This window comes from Elaeis guineensis, chromosome 11 (assembly GCF_000442705.2).
Source record: "Elaeis guineensis isolate ETL-2024a chromosome 11, EG11, whole genome shotgun sequence".
NCBI lineage: Eukaryota > Viridiplantae > Streptophyta > Magnoliopsida > Arecales > Arecaceae > Elaeis > Elaeis guineensis.
Window position 1 is genome coordinate 11825040 of NC_026003.2, and position 13827 is coordinate 11838866.

Consider the following 13827-nt stretch of genomic DNA (forward strand, 5'->3'; position numbering starts at 1 on the left):
AAATTTAAGAACTTAGAGCTTTTTGGTCATTACATTTATTTGCATGTTTTATTTCTAAAATAAAATCATATGAATTGAGATAAAAACAAGTTTAATACCATTACTTTTATTTTCTATTTATAAAAAATATTTTTCATTATTTCTAAAAGTAAAAATAAGAAATTCTTAATTTCATATTTTTTTGGAATATGGACATCTTTTAAAAAATAAAAAAATTCATGTCTTTTACTTGAATCATCAAGATCATTTTTACCATCACTATCATTATTATAGCCATCACCTCCACCACTATCATCATTATTATTACCGCCATCTCCACCACTATTATCATTATTGCCATCATTACGTCGACCACCATTCTTACTATTGCCACCATAGCCAATATTGTCACAATCACTGTTACCACCACCTCCACTATCTTAATCATAACTTTGCTATTATCATGATCTTTGTCATGTTACTACCGTCATTAATGTCGCTACCACTATACCATTGATGCCCCACCAATATTACTATCTCCACTATATCTCTAGTACCATTGCTATTGCACCATTAATGCCCCCACCAATATTTCTATTGGTGCCATATCTTTAGCACTTTTGTCACCATCATCACTATCACCATTACGGCATTCTCAATCTCTATCACCAGTATTACTATCTTGATCATCATCATATTTATACTTTTTTTAAAAAATTGACTGTGCCTAATATATTTATATTTTTAAAATTTAAAAATAAAATAGAAACCAAATTTATTTATTTATTTATAAAAATAAAAAAATTATAAAAAATAATAAAATAATATTTTATCAAACTTATTTAGTGTTTATAACTTGTTATACTAAAACCTAAGAACAAAGAGCTTTTTGGTTATTACTTTTATTTTTATATTTTATTTATAAAATAAAATCATACAAATTGAGTTAAAAATATGTTTAATGCTATTACTTTTATTTTTTATTTATAAAAAATAATTTTTATTATTTTTAAAAATAAAAATAAGAAATCTTTAATTTATTTTTTTACAATACCCATACCTTTTTAAAAATAAAAAGATTCATGTCTTTTACTTAATCACTAGCATTATTTTTACCATAACTATCATCACTACCATGATGATGGCCATCGTCTCCACCACTACCATCACTATTATCGTCACCATCTCTATCACTATTATTATTGTTGCCATCATTATTTCTACAACCATACTCTTACCATTGCCACCATAGCTAACATTGCCACAATCACTGCCATTACCATCTTCACTATCCCAACCATAACTTTACTATTATTATGATCTTTATCATATTACTACCATCATTATTGTCACTACTACTATCCCATTGATGCCCCACCAACATTACTATCTCTACTACATCTCTAGTACTATTGCTATTACCACCATTAGTACCCCCACCAACACTCCTACTACTACCATATCTTTAGCACTCTTACCACCATCATGACTATCACCATTACAACATTCACTATCTCTGTCTATCACCATTGTTACTATCCTGACCACCATCATCATGTTTATATTTTTTTAAAAAAATTGACTATGCTCGATATATTTATATTTTTAAAATTTAAAAATAAAAATAATTTTATTTATTTATTTATTTATAGAAATAAAAATTTTATTAAAAATAATAAAATAATATTTAAACCAAACTTATTTAGTGTTTGTAACTTGTTATATTAAAATGAAAGAACTAAGAGCTTTGGTCATTACCTTTATTTTCATGTTTTATTTCTAAAATAAAATCACACAAATTGAGATGAAAACATGTTTACTGCTATTACTTTCATTTTTCATTTATAAAAAAAATTTTCATTATTTCTAAAAATGAAAATAAAAAATCCTTAATTTTATTTTTTAGAATATAAATATTTTTTAAAAAAATATATATTTTTTACTCGAGTCATCACATCATTTCTACCAACACAATCATCACTACCATCATTATGGCCATCACCTCCATCACTACCATCACCACTATTGCTGTCATCTTCCCTACTATTATTATTGTTGCCATCATTATCTCAATAACCACCACTCTTACCACTGCCACCATTATCACAATCACCGCCACCGCCGCCCCCACTATCATAACCATAAGTTTGCTATTATCACGATCTTTATCATGTTACTACCATTATTATTGCCACTACCACTGTACCATTAATGGCCCATCAACATTACTATCTTCATTATATATCTCACACTATTTCTATTATCACCAATATTAGTGCCTCCACCAACACTCCTATTGCTACCACATTTTTAACACTCTTGCTATCATCATCACTATCACCATTACCATATTCACTATCTCTATCACCATTGTTACTATCTAAACCACCATTATCATATTTATGCTTTTTAAAAAAATTTGACAATATTCAATATATTCATATTTTTAAATTTTAAAAATAAAAATAAAATAAAATTTATTTATTTATTTATTTATAGATATTAAAATTTTACGAAAAAATAAAATAAAATTTTACTAAACTTATTTAGAATTTGTAACTTGTTATACTAAAACCTAAGAACTAAGAGATTTTTGGTCATTTCTTTTATTTTTATCTTTTATTTCTAAAATAAAATCACACAAATAGAGATAAAAACATGTTTAATGCTATTATTTTTATTTTTTATTTATAAAAAATATTTTTTATTATTTTTAAAATTTAAAATAAGAAATTATTAATTTTTTTAGAATATAAATACTTTTTAAAAAGTAAAAAAATTTATGTCTTTTATTTGAATCATCAATATTATTTTTATCATCACTGTCATCACTATCATCATTATGGCCATCATCTCTACTACTATTACTGCTATATATCTTCATCACTATTGTCATCATTGTCATCATTATTTCTACGACCACCATCCTTATCATTGCCACATAGCCAACATTGCCACAATCACTGCCACCGTCACCCCCACTAACTCAATCATAACTTTGCTATTACTATGATCTTTGTCATGTATTACGATCATCATTATTGCCACTATCACTATACCATTGGTGTCCCACTAATATTACTATCTCTACTATATTTCTAGTACCATTACTACCACCACTATTAGTGCTCCCACTAACACTTCTATTGCTACCGTATCTTTAGCATTCTTGCCATTATCATAACTATCGTCATTACAAAATTCACTATCTCTATCACTATTGTTACTATCCCGACCATCATCATCATGTTTATATTTTTTTAAAAATTTGATTATACCCAATATATTTATATTTTTAAAATTTAAAAATAAAAATAAAAATAATTTTATTTATTTATTAATAAAAATAAAAAAATTTATTAAAAATAATAAAATAATATTCAACCAAACTTATTTAGTGTTTGTAACTTGTTATATTAAAACCAAGGAACTAAGAGCTTTTTTATCATTACTTTTATTTTTATGTTTTATTTCTAAAATAAAATCACATAAATTGATATGAAAACATGTTTAATGCTATTACTTTGATTTTCTATTTATAGAAAAATAATTTATTATTTCTAAAAATAAAAATAAGAAATCTTTAATTCTATTTTTTAGAATATATATATTTTTTAAAAAGTAAAAAAATATATTTTTTTACTTGAATCATCAACATCATTTTTACCATCACGATCATCACAACCATCATTATGGCAATCGCCTCCACCACTACTATTATTATCATCACCACTATTGCTATCACCTCCCTCACTATTATTATTGTTGTCGTCATTATGTCAATGACCACCACTCTTGCCAATGCCACCATAGCCAATTTTACCACAATCATTGCCATCGCCACCTCCACTATCTTAACCATAATTTTACTATTATCATGCTCTTTATTATGTTACTACCATCATTATTGTCACTACCACTAAACCATTAGTGATCACCAACATTACTATCTCCACTACATCTCTCGTACAATTGCTACTACCACCAATATTAATGCCCCTCCCAATACTCCTATTGCTATCACATCTTTAACGATCTTGCTATCATCATCACTGCCGCTATTAATGCATTCACTATCACTGTCACCATTATTACTATCCCAACCACCATTATCATATTTATGTATTTTAGAAAAAATTGACAATGTCCAATATATTCACATTTTTAAAATTTAAAAATAAAAATAAAATCAAAATTATTTATTTATTTATTTATAGAAATAATTTTTTTTTGAAAAAATAAATTAATATTTTACTAAACTTATTTAGTATTTGTAACTTGTTATACTAAAACCTAAGAACTAAGAACGTTTTGGTCATTTCATTTACTTTCATCTTTTATTTCTAAAATAAAATTACACAAATGAGATAAAAACATGTTTAATGCTATTACTTTTATTTCTATTTATAAAAAAAAATATTTTTCATTATTTCTAAAATTGAAAATAAGAAATCCTTAATTTCATTTTTTAGAATACAAATACTTTTTTTTTTTATGAATAATGGGAGGGAGGTCCACCCGGTGTATTGATTGTGAAGTGATATTTACATGCAGGTTTTTACATTGTACTATTGATAATTTCTGGGTTTATTAATCCTTTTACATCAAAACAAAGAAAGGGCATGAGCTTCCATCAGAGTATTTAAGATGGACATGAGCTTGCTTGAACTTTTGTTGACCTTTAATCTCTTCCATCTCTCTCTAGCATCAAGATTACTGAGTCAAGATGGTATCTGTTCCTGTTTAAGCAGCACAACGTCCAATCTCTAAGCGAGGAGAGTAAGCATCTGAAGATGGCATTCGGAATGAGGGCTTTAAAACGGAAAAGTCTGTTGTTGCTTTCCTTTCATAATGCCCAACATACTGTCCAACTAAGATATTCCATGAATTTGGATTGATTTGAGTCGGGAGCGAGCGTATCTACTCTCTCCAAAGACTTCCAACAGTATTGACATTAAGACTAACCTCAAGCTTCCATCCAATACAGTCCCATATTTGCTTAGCAAAGGTACATTCCACAAATAGATGATCGGCTCTCTCCTCCTCTTCTGTGCAAAGTGGGCAAGTAATTTGTGTTCTTATGCGTTTCCTTTCAAGATTCTTCACTGTCAAGATTTTATTTTGGATCTTCTGTCAACATGTAGAGCTCCAGATATGTTTCTTGTAGTGTTGAATCAGTTATCCACTGATCCCTCTAAAAAGATACTAACTTTCCATCTCCAACCTTAAAACGGTAGCTTCTATGGAAGAAATCTTTCACCTTTAGTGTACTCTTCCAAATTATAGATCCAAATTTGCTTCATTTTGAGTCCGTGCCATTAGGTGGGTGTTTTCTGTAATGAAGGTTCAACACTAAGCTCTGCCAAGGCTTACTATGTTCAGAGTAGAGACGCCACCATCTTTTCACCAGAAGACTTTGGTTGAGGGCTGTTAGATTGATAATCCCCAGCCACCCTAGATATTTTGGTTGGCAAACCTTTTTCCAGCTCACCATATAATGAATTTTGGAGCATTGCTTATCTCCTCTCCATAGGAATTTCCTTCTTTTCCTGTCTATTTTTTGAATTATTGCTTGAGGCAGCATGAATGAGGTCATCCAATAAGTTGGGATGCAGCTCAGAACAACATTGATCAGGGATAGCCTTCTCCCGATTGATAACATTCTTTCCTTCCAAGACTGCAGTTTTTTGTCAATTTTCTCCATCAAGAAATTTCAGTCCATGGTCTTTGGTTTAGATGTTTGAAGTGGGAAGCTGAGATACTTAGTTGGGAGTGAGGATTGAGAGCAGCCAAGTAGCTCAGCAAAATACTGACATTGCGGCTGATGTATTCCAATTCCTACTAATGAGCTTTTTTCATAATTAATCTTCAGACCTGAAAAATATTCATAGTAATATAAGATATATTTGATGTTACACAGGTGTACCTTAGAGGCATCGCTGAGGATAAGTGTGCCATCCGCATACTAAATGCAATGGATTTTTTCAGATGAGTGAGGATGGCCAATCCCTACAATGAGATCATTAGATGCAGCTGTTTTTAGAATCCTGGTAAGCACATCTGAAACCAGAGGAGAGGAGGGAGAGGGTCTCCTTGCTTGAGCCCTCTCTTAGATTGAATCTAGTTCAGAGGCTGTCCTGTAACAATCAACGCAACTTTGTTTGTGTGTAATATTGCTTTAATTCAAGAGCACCATTTTGGTCTGAAGCCTCTCATTTGTATCGTAATGATAAGAGAAAATCCCATCGAATATTGTCGAAGGCCTTCTCAAAATCTATCTTCAGAAGCACACCTCTTTGTTTTGATTTTTTCCAGAATGAGATTTGTTGTGCACACGTGTCAAGCGGTCGTCAGAACGAACCACGCCTCGGCCCACGAAGAATTGTCCGCTCCGATTGGATCCCGATGGGGAGCATTGCCCCGTGGTCCCCACCGGGGGCGAGTCCCCCAGCGTCACACAGACGGCCTCACGGTTTTGTCCTTATCCTCGACGGGAAAAGGCGCCTCATGAGGGAAGGTATGCCCGTATCCCTCTTAAGCACATGCACACACCAGAGTTGCCCGATGTGGGGCTATTAAGGGAGGTCCCCCTACAGCCTGCCCACAACATGCCCCCCACTCTTGAGGGTGCATGTGCGGATAGGGGGCGGGTGCCCCCAGGGCGAACCACGCCTCGGCCCACGAAGAATTGTCCGCTCCGGCTGGGTCCGGATGGGGAGCATTGCCCCGTGATCCCCACCGGGGGCGAGTCCCCCCAGCGTCATGCAGACGGCCTCACGGTTTTGCCCTTACCCTCGACGGAAAAAGGCGCCTCGTGAGGGAAGGTGTGGCCGTATCCCTCTTAAGCACATGCACACACCAGAATTGCCCGATATGGGACTATTAAGGGAGGTCCTCCCACAGCCTGCCCATAACAAGATTAATTCCATTGCCAAGGCATAGCTGTCAGTAATCTGTCTACCTTGAATGAATGCAGATTGGGATTCATCGACAAGTGTGGCAATGCATTTTGATAACCTTCTAGTTAGAACCTTTGAAAAAATCTTCATCACACCGTTTAACAAACTAACATGTCTATAGTCTCTCATATATTTGTAGTTATTTTTCTTAGGGATCAAAACTAGGTAGGTGTAATTGATCCTACCAATGTCTGTAGTATTTGAATGTATTGCATTAAAGAGGTTGCAAATATCCTCACTTATGGCACTCCAAAATTTTTGGAAGAATGCTAAAGTGAAGCCATCTGGTCCTGGAGATTTGTGTTTTGGTGGATCAAAGATAGCCTCCTAAATCTCCTGTTCTGAGAAGGGCTCCTCTAAAGAGATCAAATCTGTGGTGTTTTGTTGATAGATTTTGTCCCAGTCAACATCCAGTTCGCTCTTTGCTGCTGTTCCTAGAAGTTTCGAGTAATATTCAGCAAATGCTTTTTGTATTCGACTTGGTTCATGGGTTACTTTGTCCTCCGTCTCTAGAAATGTGATCGTGTTTTTCTTTTTTCTCATACTTGCCATTGCATGAAAGAATCTTGTATTCTGATCCTCATGTTTCAGCTAGGATACTCGTGATCTTTGTTTTCATATTATTTCTTCCTGTAGTAAGATATCATGAAACCGATTTTTCATGCTGATTCTTTCCTTGATTTCTTCACTTTGTAGATTGTCGGTCTCTTCTTTCATGTCTAGGTATTGAAGTCTAGATTTATTGCTTCTTTTCTTTTGATAATGTTCCCATTCGTCCTTTTATTCCACTGTTTAAGTTTATTCTTTAGAAAGTGTAATTTTAAACTGAAGTTTTTTGCAGCAGCATCTGCAGGGGGTGCTTCTCTCCACTAATTGGTAACCAGATCTTTGAAACCATCTATTTTGAACCAAAATTCTTCAAAACAAAATATCTTGTGTAACCAACGTGGGGATCTCTCTATGGTTAGACAAGTGTAAGAAAGTTGGTTGAGTTTTACCTCAATTAGGAAGAGCTCATTGATGAAGTCATTAAGCTCTGATGATGGCGTGCTGAGAGCAATTGGTCCCCTTTTTTCCGACTGAAATCATGTTAGGTTGAAATCCCCTATGATAACGCAGGGCCCTTTCCATTTCCTCCTGATGGTAAAGAGTTCTTATCGTAAAAGCTTCCCTTAAGTGGATTCATTCGGCCTGCAAACATTAGTTAGAAGCCAATCATGAGTGTTGCCACCGATGCGCGGCCAGTGGAGGGTAGATAGCGAGAAGGACCCCTCAAAGAATAGTTCGCCGTAAATCTCCATTGAATTCCAACATGTAAGAATACCTCCAGAAGCCCCATTTGAATTTTTTGCTTCCTATGAATCAAACCGATGTCCACAAATTTCTGAAATGTTATTCTGATCCACATCTTTAAGTTTCGTTTCCTGTAGGCATACTATTTGGCATTGTGAGGATAAGATGGTATCCTGCACTATTCTTTTCTTTTTCTTGAGACATAGTCCTCGAACATTCCAAGTTAACATTGTCATTGAGGCAATGTAAACAAACAATAATCATGGTGTGGGTCTTCTCTTCTATCATAGAGGAGTATTCGTGCGTATAATTCCAATGTATCGGAGATGAAAAACTGAGGGAAGCACTTGAAGAAGAAACAGTCAGATTGTTTATTTGATACAGAGGGTTCCACTTCCAAGTGGCTCTGAAAGCAGAAGGCGGAGTGGTACATAATTTCCATGAAGTTAATATAAAACACAACACTTAATCTATTTCTGCTTCTTAATCTTGGAGAAATAGTCTCTGCTGCATACTGCATCGTGCCACTTCCATACTCTTCAGCTTACTGATTTCGGATGCTGTAGTTGAAGGGAAGAGAATTCCACATTTATGGCCTAGCTCTTTCATTTCATTTGCAGTGAGGGAGTTGAGGAAGAGTATGTCTTCCATTCCTAACAAATTTTCCTCCAAGCCTAGGAACTTGGCCTTCTTCTTTCAGAGCCTTGCGCTTCTCTTCGGGTAGGTTGTGTTAGGTTCTCCTTGTAGGCTAGCCTCTGCCCTCGAGATGGGTGCTCTGGGAATCATTAGAAACATTGCTGATAGGTAGTTGTTGAGAGTTGAGAAAATCTTCTTTGTTGAGACCAGGTGTAGCTCCTTATTATTCACTTTAGGTTTATGTGGTGGGATGGTTGGCAATAGATTTGAAATCCTGAAAGTCTGGTGATGTCCAACGGTCGGAATATTGAGGTTTTTTGAATTTGAAAAGGTCGACCTCAAACCAGCAGGTAATACCTATAGGTTATTGAGAAATGAGGATAGAAAATTCAGGATGATGGTCAAAGTATTCAGCATGTTGCTGGAATTGAGCAATATTGGCTCAAAGATGTTGTTCCAGATGTTAAGGTTAGACGATGAATTTTTTGCCCAGGAATGAAGAGAGATGGATCCTTGGAGACTTGACCCCTGACGATGATGGTCTCTACATCCAGAGGTAGGGCTATCTTCCATAGGTGAGTGATGAAAAAGAGAAGGAGATATTTATTTATTTTTTTTTTCTTACAATCAGAGTGCGTACAAGGACCTATAAATACAGATATGTAGACCCAAATATAGATAAGAAATAACAAGAATATACCAAAGAATAATCAAGAATATGCTAAGGAATAAATCCTTGGACCTTTAATTGGATAGTTTTCCAATTAAGTTCAATCCTTCCAATACTCCCCCTCAAGATGAGGTGAAGATATCTCGAAGCCCCATATTGTCAATCAATCCAGAAAAAGACAATGAACTAAGCCCTTTGGTTAGAATGTTTGCCACCTGATCAGAAAATCGAATATAGGTAATGCAGATCTGGCCCTGATTAATCTTTTCCTTGATAAAATGACGGTCAATCTCGATGTGTTTGGTACGATCATGCTGTATCGGATTGCTTACAATCTCAATTGCTACTTTGTTGTCACAATACAACCGAAGAGGAAATTTGTTTGGAAGTTGTAATTCCTGAAGTAACTTCTGAAGCCAAAGAAGTTCACATATGCCTAGAGCCATTGCTCTATATTCAACTTCTGCTGATGATCTAGCCACCACTGACTGTTTCTTACTTCTCCAAGTAACTAAATTACCCCCTACATATGTACAATACCCAGAAATAGATCGCCTATCATCCAATGACCCAGCCCAATCTGCATCAGTGAATCCCTCTACCTGGAAGGTGTTGTGTTGTGAGAACAACAAACCACGACCAAGACATCCTTTCAGGTAGCGTAATACTCTAAAAGCTCTCTCCATGTGTGATTCTCGTGGATTATGCATGTATTGACTGATGACACTGACAGCATAGGCTATATCTGGTCTTGTATGTGAAAGATATATCAACCTTCCAACCAACCGCTAGTACCTTTCTCGATCAACAGGAGCTCCACTATCTGTCACTGTTCGATGATTCTGATTTATTGGAGTAGTAGCAGGCTTACACCCCAACATCCCAGTCTCAGAAAGCAAATCTAGTACATACTTTCGTTGTGACAGAAAAATACCTTTGGATGATCGTCCAACTTCTATGCCCAAAAAATATCTTAGCGGATCCAGATCTTTTACCTCAAATACTTGCTTTAGTTTTCCTTTGAGTTGTTTAATCTCATGATGGTCATCTCCTGTTATTATAATATCATCAACATAAATCAAGAGTATAGTTTTCTTTCCCTTGAGATGCCTATAGAATAGAGTATCATCTGCATTACTCTGTTTATATCCTATTCCTTTTACAGTCCGACTGAATCGATCAAACCATGTTCGAGGAGACTGTTTAAGACCATAAAGTGAGCACTTTAGTTTGCAGACTTTTCCAATAGTTGCTCTGGTCTCAAATCCTGGTGGTATTTGCATGTATACTTCCTCTTGAAGATCTCCATGAAGAAATGCATTCTTCACATCTAACTGATGTAATTCCCAGCCAAAATTAGCAGCACATGATATCAATGTTCGAACAGAGTTCATCTTAGCCACTGGAGCAAAGTTTCATCATAGTCTACTCCATATATTTGAGTGTAGCCCTTTGCTACTAGCCGAGCTTCGTATCTTTCCACCTTACCTTTTGGAGTCTGCTTTATAGTATACACCCACTTACACCCTACAGGATGCTTACCAGCTGGTAGAGTGACCAGATTCCACGTCTGATTTTTGGATAAAGCAGTTATCTCTTTTAACATTGCTTCCTTCTACTTAGGTTCTGCCATAGCCTTTTGTCAGGTACTAGGAATACAGACAGAGTTTAATGCAGCTATAAAGCTTTGATAAGATGGAGACACATTCTTATATGAAACATAGTTAGTGATATCATAACGGTAACGAGTAGGAGGAATAATTGAGCGAGTATCCTTCTGTTTTGCAATAGGAATATTAAGATTAGAAATGGAAGGAGTAGTAGAAATATTGTTACCATTAGGAGACTCTGGAGAAGAAGCTTCAAGCGGTGGAGACACCTGAGCAGTTGGTGGTGAATGCACACTGGACTCTTTTTCACTAGACTCTTCTTCTTTCTCAATACTAGGCTCCCTCTGAACATCATTACTATGATACTCCTCCTGGGCATCAGAATTTTTTGGTGTGTATAGAAAGTCACCCAGAAAAATAATTCTGGTGTCTTATTATCAGATAGACGACTTTCATAATAAGCTTCAGTTTCTTGAAAAGTAACATCCATAGTAACAAGCATTCGTTGCTCAGGGGGATAATAGCACTTGTATCCCTTTTGAGTAGCAGGATAACCGACAAAGATACATTTTAATACTCGTGGATCTAGTTTTTCTACTGAAGGTCTATGATCACAGACAAAACAAACATATCCAAAGACCCTAGGAGTGACTACATAATCAGTAGACCCTTTCAAACATTGTATGGGGGACTTAAACCCGAGTGTTCTTAGAGGCATATGATTGATCAAGTAAGCCGCAGTCAAGACAGCCTCACCCCACAAAAATTTAGGAACTTGCATGGTAAAAAGTAAGGATCGGGCTACTTCCAATAAGTGCCGATTTTTTCTTTCGGCAACTCCATTTTGAGCAGGAGTATCAACACAAGTGGTTTGATGAATAATTTCGTGAGTGTGAAGATACGCACGGAACTCCTGATTAATATATTCTGTGCCATTGTCAGAACGTAGAATTTTAATTTTGACACCAAACTGAGTACCTACAAGTTTATGAAACTCTTTAAAGCAGTTTAAAACTTCCGTCTTTTCCTTCAATAAATAGACCCAAGTCACTCGACTAAAACAATCAATGAAGGTAACAAACCACCTATGGCCATGAGAGTATTAGTATTACATGATCCCCATACATCAGAGTGAATTAAAATGAAAGGTTTAGAACTTCTAATTTCAGATATAGGAAATACTGCTCTGGTGTGTTTAGCCAACTCACAATGATCACAAACTAACAAATTTTTATTGCATTTAGTTGATAAAGATGGAAATAAGCGATTAAGAATAGAAAAAGGAATGTGACCCAGCCTACGATGATGTAACATAAGTTCTGAAGTGGCACCTTCAACAGACAATGCATACCCCGTCAAAGAAGAGTTCATATTTCTTTCATCAGTTGATAGATAATAGAGTCCATTGTGTAGTCTACCACCCTCAAGTATCTTCCCCATTTTCAGCTTCTGAAATAGACAATGAGAAGGCCAAAAAGTGACAGAGCAATTCAAATCTCTAGTAACAGAGCTGATAGAGAGTAAATTTGTAGGAAAGGATGGAACATGCAATACTGATAATAATCTTAAATTAGGAGTACAGTCAATGGATCCTTTTCCTGACACAGGGGTAAAGGATCCATCAGCTATTCGGACCTTGTCATGTCCTGAATATGGTGAATAGGAAATAAAACTATTAGATGCCCCTGTCATGTGACTGGATGCTCCTGAGTCTATTACCCAGGAGTTGGATATTCCGCAAGTAAGTGCATGTGATAATTTATATGGAGTACCTGAGTGTGCAAAAAGAGAGGAGTCAAGATATCCGTCCTGGTGGCTAGACTATTCCAGAGTAGGTGTGGTGTTAGAAGATGATTCATACTTTTCCATCATTCGTCGGAAGGTCTGATACTCCTCTGCAGATAAGCTGTGTACAGCACTCTCGGTCTCTTCAGAGAGATTGGCTTAGGCAGGTCCACGAACATGATTCTATCCTCCAGTTCTTCCACCACTACGATGACCACCATGGCCCCGACTACCACGCCCAGGCTGATTTGGGCGGCCATGGAGATCCCAGCAAAATGCCTTAGTGTGCCCAGGCTTTTTACAATGAAAACATACCTTCTCACCCACCTGCTGTGGCTGTACAGTAAGAGCTGATCTTATAGAACTATTGGAGTCAACAGTCACTCGTCGCCGTGTCTCCTCGCTTAAAATAGTAGAGAAGACTTGACTTAAACTAGGTAAAATATCTCTGGTGAGAAGCTGAACTCTGACAGATTTATATTCCGGATTCAGACCATATAGAAAGTCCTGAACCCGTTCTTCTTCTAAATATTTTTGAAATCCATCAACATCGATGGAGCATTGTGGAACAAAAATTCTATAATGATCAGCTTCAGACCAGAGACGTTTCAACTCGGTGGCATATTCAGTGATAGATAAATCTTCCTGACGAAGCTGACGTAATTGAGAACGGATCTCAAATGCTTGAACAGAATTCTGCTTTTGTGAGAATATTTGAGCGACCGTCTCCCAGACTTCCTGTGCAGTTTCCAGCAGTTGCACACTTCTGGCCACATTCGGTGTCATGGTATTTAGAAGAAATGCCAGAACAGCAGAGTTCTCCATTCTCCATTGAGCCATATCCTACTCATTATTAGCAGGTTTCCTCTTTGTGCCGGTGAGATATCCTTCCAAA